The sequence below is a fragment of the Garra rufa genome, chromosome 3 (genome assembly GCF_049309525.1).
Source record: "Garra rufa chromosome 3, GarRuf1.0, whole genome shotgun sequence".
NCBI classification, from domain to species: domain Eukaryota; kingdom Metazoa; phylum Chordata; class Actinopteri; order Cypriniformes; family Cyprinidae; genus Garra; species Garra rufa.
The window spans coordinates 19,678,268-19,684,994 of record NC_133363.1 but is presented as its reverse complement, the minus strand read 5'-3'; the positions used below and the strand labels follow the sequence as shown (position 1 = coordinate 19,684,994).

The window sequence follows — 6,727 nt, the reverse complement described above, 5'->3', positions numbered from 1 at the left end:
TGTTCTCCGGCCGACATTCGGCCGATGCAGCTTTAAATCCCGGCTGCTCGGCGTGGGCGCGATTCACCGGCGTTTCGCTCATTCCTATTCTAACGTACCACCCGCGGCAGGAGCCGCTGGTTTATAATAAAACAATACACACGACACCACTCTCAATAACGGTTGCTTGTTTATTAACATTTTCAAGGCAGACATTAAACATACAAATACATTTACATTTATCAGATATATTTGTATCAAAAGTGACATACAAATGAGAAGCATTCACTCTTTAAAAGATTAACCACAGCATTTGCAGTAAAACCATAGTAAAAACTAAATCAATATTTTTACTTCAATAACCGTTTAACAATGACTGTTGCATTAAAACCACAGTAAGTACAAAACTAACCATTACTATAGTATTTGCAGTAAAACCATAGCAACCACATTTATTATGATTTTAAAAAACTATGGTTACTACAGTCATGCTTACCACAGTTTTACTTTAGTATTACTACAATTCAACTATAGTAGAACCATGGCATCAAAACCTTATGAACCAAAAAAAAAAAAAAAAAAAAAAAAAAAAAAACTTGTTTACTACACTTATAGTTGCTACAGTTTTGCTATTGAAAAACCATGGTTAACTGCTCTATAATTATATACACATTTCATAATACTTATCATTTCAAAGTAGGTTTACAGAAAATGCATTTTTCCAAGGTTACAATGTAAAAAAAAAAAAAAACTTTAATCAGCCAGAGGTGACTGAGACTTACTGGGAAACATCTTTTAGCAACAAAAAAATGTCCATATGACAGCATCTCAAAGATAAAGGTAATTATCTATTTTCATTGCCACATCAGAATCTAATCTATCTTCATGGCAAAAGCCAATGTACAATATTACAAGAGCTACATGAACACAAAATAAAAACTGAGCAAACACTACAGCAGTTAAAATGTTTTAAGTTATATGATACAAATTTTAAAATCTTTTATGATAAAACCTTACTAAAGTCTCCAGTGAAGTGTTCAGTTAAACACAATCATTTAACATTATTAAAGGGTAAGTTCAACAATTTTCAATCCACTTTGTATGTTACAAAGTTGTTAATATATGTAAAAGATTTCTCATAAATCCCCAGTTTATTCGTCAGCAAAACTCTGCTGCATGATGCAAAACGCAGTATTTTGTCATTTTGTTGATGCAAAAAGTGTTTTGTCAAAACTCATCATTTCATTATGAGTCATCCTGCAGAGTGTTGCTTATAAGTAAAAAGGGATTTATAGGTACACATAACTCATTTACAGATTTACAGATATTAGAAACACTGCAATAATACAAAGCGGGTTGAAAATTGATACCCTTAAAGGCAATATATGGATAATATTTCACAGTTTTGTATGTCCATGTACAGCTGGCATCATCTGAAGACTTGAGTGTTGCGGTCTTCTGAAGTCTTCACAAGTAAGGCTGGATCCGATCTTGAACTGGCGTAACCTCTGGTAACCTTGGGATGGGCATCCAGAGAAAGAAACAGGAAAGCAAAAGGAGAAAGATTAGCATAGCAGCTGTTCATATTATTTCAGACAAAGGATGATTTATTTAAATGACATATAACTGTAGTGCAATGTTATGTGAATGCTTAGCTAAAAATGTGTATTTTAAATTAATTTAAACAAAAAGATTGTACCTGACCCATGGACATTATCAGAAAGACTATTTTAAAGTTAAAGAATAAAATACAAAATTTTTGCTACTTATACTTTAGTGGATTTTGGTATATCCTCACTATTATCATTTTTTTATTATCAGAGTTTTGTAACCTCATTACAGGCCAAGTATTAATGCCTGTATTTGTGCTTATTGTGATCTGGTTTAATCACAATAAGGATTTTTATAGAAGCAAAGGTAAAACTACTATTTGCCCTCAGTATTCAGGGAACAGACACAGTCTCTACAGAATGGACTACATATGCCACAGTAAGGGTTAGTTCACCCAAAAATGAGAATTCTGTCATTAATTCCTCACTCTCATGTCATTCTAAAACTGTAAGACCTTTGTTCATCTTCAAATCACAAATTAGGATGTTTTGGATGAAATCTGAGAGCTTTCTGACCCTGCATATACAGCAAGGGCCCTACCACGGTCAAGACACAGAAGGGTAGTAAAAGCATTATTAAAATAGTCCATGTGACATCAGCGATTCAACCTTCATTTTATGATGCCACAAGAATACAAATTTAGTTTCCTTTGTGCACAAAATTACTCTCATAGTTTCATAAAACTACAGTTGAACCACAGATGTCACATGGACAATTTTAACAATGTCATTAATACTCTTCTCTGTCTTGACCATGGTGGTACCCTTGCTGTCTATGCAGGGTCAGAAAGCTCTTGGATTTTATCAAAAATATTTTATTTTGTGTTCAGAAGATGAACGGAGGTCTTACGGGTTTGGAACAACATGGGCGTGAGTAATTAATGATTACCTAAATCATGTTTAGGTGAACTAGCCCTGTAAGTGTGAGGTACATCATAACTGTAATGTGCACTTCCTTTCAAAAGTTTACGTCTTTGAAATAAGTCGCTTCTGCTCACTAAGGCTGCATTTATTTGATCAAAAATGAAGTAAAAACAATAATATTGTAAAATATTATTACAATTTAACAGCAGATTTTTGTGAATATATTGTGAAATTAAATTTCTTTTTATCAAAGCTGCATTTTCAGCATCTTTACTCCAGTCTTCAGTGTGACATGATCCTTCAGAAATCATTCTAATATGCTGATTTGCTGCTCAAAAAATATTTTTAATTTCTAATTATCAATGTCTTATCATTATCAATTATCAAAAGTTAAAGGAAACATTTATGTTTCAAACAAATGCTGTAAATTAAAAAAGAAACTTTTTTTATTCATCAAAATATCCTCCTGCATTAAGTCAAACACATGATTAATGATTTCTGAATGATCATGTGACCCTAAAGACTGGAGTAAAGATACTGAAAATGTAGCTTTGCATCACATAAATAAATTACTTCTCTAACTATATTAAAATAGAAAACAATCATTTTAAATTGTATTAATTTTACAATATTACTGTTTAACTGTATTATTTATCAAATACACACAGCTGTGGTGGGCAGAAGAGACTTTACCATACCAAAACTTACGAAACAGTAGTGTATGTTTGATATTTTACTTACTAGATCATTGGTTTCCAGCACTTTGGAGAAGAAGGTTCACTCTGAGTCTGCAGATTGCAACAGGCCATCATCATGGAAGAATCTAGGAACAAAACATGCAATTTGTCACAGAGACCACAATATTTAGTATGCAGTTGCTGGTTTATTAGAAGGTTAAACAAGTTAAAGTACAGGTACAATGCAGAAAAAAGAATACATAATATACTACAATTATATAACAGAATATGTTTTTATTGTTAAGTAGTTACATTTGGCTGTGAAAAGCTTCTTAAAATTACTATAATAAATAAATATTTAATTTAGCCAAATAAATTAACAGACACATGGTTATATAGGTTAAATATATTGTGTGAAAATGCATATTAAGTTATTTTTATGAGCTTCTTCGGTTCACCTGTATTTCCTGCTTCTGTCAGCAGCTCTATTCAGACATTTTGAAACATTGGAGCTTCCCTTCTGTTGTGGAGGCTTTATTTCTGTCCTCCTGAAAGAACATATTTTGTCAGTATGTGTTTATCTTACAAGATCAAAAAGCATTTTCACTTGTTTTCAGCCATTTAGGTTCAATAAATGAGCCTACTTCCAATAATCCACAGACAATCTGTCAGCAAAAATAAAAATAAAAAAGTGTCATAAACAAGAGCTCAATCTCTAGAGTTAGCATACCTCATCTGTGAGATGCTAACGAACTTTTTCGAAGACATTAAACCATTTCTACAAAGTAAATATTCAACAGAAACGAGTCAATTACAAGTAAGGAACCGTTATATGTAATACTTGTGTGATTTTAAGCACTAAACTTACCTAAAAGCAGCGACGACAACAGCAGCACCGAGAGACGGAGTTTGAGTGTCAGGTGTCTTGCTGCCGCCCCGTTTCCATGGCAACCTCTCCAGCGTAAACTTTAGATATTCAACAAATTAAAATACGTCAAAGTCACGCAGCATTTACAAAAGTAAACATCTAGAATTGAATCATTACATTATTAATCTAGTTTCATTTAATCATTATCCAATCATGAATTTAAAACAGATTTTTAGTTTAAAAAGGAACCGCAACAATAACGTTAGCATGGCTCACCGTAGAGACGGAGACTTTCTGGCAGCCTGTAACAGAGTGAAAAACACGACGAAAAACGTTAGTTAGGACAAAGTAGTGTAACACTGCTGAAATAAAAACTAAAAACAAACTCTGAACTAAGCTTTTTTTTGCTGCTCAGCGTCTAACGTTAGCTCGTCCCCTCAGAAAACTGCTGGAAACACAGTAATCCGTTCCCGTTAGCTAAGTTAACGTTATTTGGAAATGAGCCCAAGTCTCTCAAGTTGGGCTCAAGGCAAAGTCTTTTTACCTGTACTACAGTGCACCAAGCGCCTTATTAGTTATAAAGTGTCACAGAATTAACAAAATAATATACTTTTCCAATTTAACTCAAGTGAAAACTTACCTGAAAGCCACGGATGTCGCCGGAGGAGTCGCCATCTCTCTGGTGGGTTGCTAAGAGACGAATAACCGTACAAATTCAAACAGAAAAGCGCGGCATCGGCCTTCTGTCGTGAGCCAACTCAGAGCCGACGTTTGATGAGCTGGCAAAATAAAGCACTGACCGAATTACACCCGCCTACGCCTGGCCGATCCTTTTTAGATCTAAAGTTTATGAGGCCGACGTTCTGCTCACGAGCCGACGTCGGCCCGACGTATGTGTGCTGTCTGGGCAGTCACTCTGAAATCGGTGGAAATACAAATAAATACCGCCTTAAAAATGTAAATATTACAGCGATTTAACTCTAAATACCCATTAGAACATATCAACAGCTAAATTCAGTGGTTTGTGAGTAGTTCTTGTAAAAGAAAAGATCGCACCCTTCAGCACTTATACAAGCCGTAAGCACTAGGCTTCTCTCTCTCTCGACATGTGCTCATAAATTGCACGAATTAGAACGCCTTTAAAATAAATATATTTCAGCGATTTGTTTGTAAATACCCATTAGAACACATCAACAAATCAGCCTTTTATGATCTGTTTTATTTCAAAGTTAAAGCACTGTCTTCAGCAAATGTGTTATACAGACGAGCTTTCATGGCTCTGAGCTAACTTACCCGACTGAATTATGACTGCACGTCTTTTAAAAGCATTTAAATAAAAACACTCCAGCGATCCAACACAATAAATATACAAGAATATTTTAAAGAACTACATAAGCTGCAAATGAGCTTTTCAATACGTTTCACTAACGAACATGTTACCGAGCTGTGACTTACTTTCACTTTGATTTCGGTGGAAAATGCATATAAATAAAGCCTTTAAAATTACAATACTCCAGCCATTTAATTGTAAATACCCATTAGAAACATCAAGACCTGAATTCAGCTGTTTGAGCGAATTTATTGAAACCCCTAAGCATTTCCTTCACCGCGTACAGATTGCTTTCAACGAGTTTACATAGAGACGAACGACATAATTTGCACAAATTTGACCGCCTTTAAAATTATAATATTGCAGCGATTTAATTCAGTCCACCCATTACAAAATATCAACAGCTAAATGCAGTTGTTTGTGACTATTTTTTTTTCATACAGAAAGCGCTGCATTCAGCAGTGTGTTAGACATGATGAGCTCCGAGATGTCCGACTGAGAATTATAAATGACTGCACGTCTTTTAAAGGCATTTAAATAAAAACACTCCAGCGATTCCACACAATAAATATAGAAGAATATTTTAAAGACCTGCATTGGGTGAAAATGACGTTTTTCATAGGCTTAACTAACATGAGATGCACGGCTGCATTTATGTGTCTGTTAACAAAGACATCATTTGCACGTCTTTTAAAGGTATTTTAATACAAACACTCCAGCGATTCAACACAATAATAGTTCAGTCATATAATAAAAAGTTTAAATGCTTGCTTATTTCTGCTTTTCGGCTCAACCGCACGGCAACGCGACGCGGCTTTGAAGCAGGCGCTCATCACTTATTCCAGTATGGCAAGCCGTTTTAACCTAAAATACACATATTAATCCACTATGGTGTTCTAGGCTGGCCCTTTTACCCGAAGGCTGCCCGGTTTGCTTCTCCAAGCCAACATTTAAAGTTTGTCATCGAACTTTAGCTTCTAGTTATGTTGGCTTGGAGAAGCCAACATATTGTTATGCTATTTAAACTTATTATTATTATTATTATATGTTATTATTCTTATGAGCTACAGAAATTTCTGACAGCTACTCCTCCGAGGCCTTTGAAGCCACAAGGCCCAAACTTGGCAGAGACCTGGGCCCTTGTCCCGAAAGAGTTGCTATATCTATTTGGACTGATCAGATGTACAGTTGATTTATTATTAATTTTTGAAAATGACAAATTTCCCAATGAATTACATGGGCTGAGAAAAAATGCGCCCTCTAACAGTAATACCTCTCGACTGAAGAGGCGTGACTCAAAACTCTTACTTACAGTCACTCTGAAATCGGTGGAAATACAAATAAATATCGCCTTAAAAATGTAAATATTACAGCGATTTAACTCTAAAAACCCATTAGA

The 6,727-nt window shown here is 34.7% G+C and overlaps 1 long non-coding RNA gene across 1 annotated transcript; it reads right to left on the bottom strand.

The window, feature by feature from the left end:
- Positions 1-623: 623 nt before the first annotated feature.
- On the bottom strand, positions 624-4,695 carry LOC141332504 (uncharacterized). Its single transcript, XR_012355313.1, has 5 exons — positions 4,275-4,695; positions 3,999-4,096; positions 3,589-3,678; positions 3,195-3,276; positions 624-1,495 (listed from the first exon to the last, which is right to left on the bottom strand). It is a non-coding gene; the product is annotated as an uncharacterized lncRNA (long non-coding RNA).
- Positions 4,696-6,727: the final 2,032 nt, after the last annotated feature.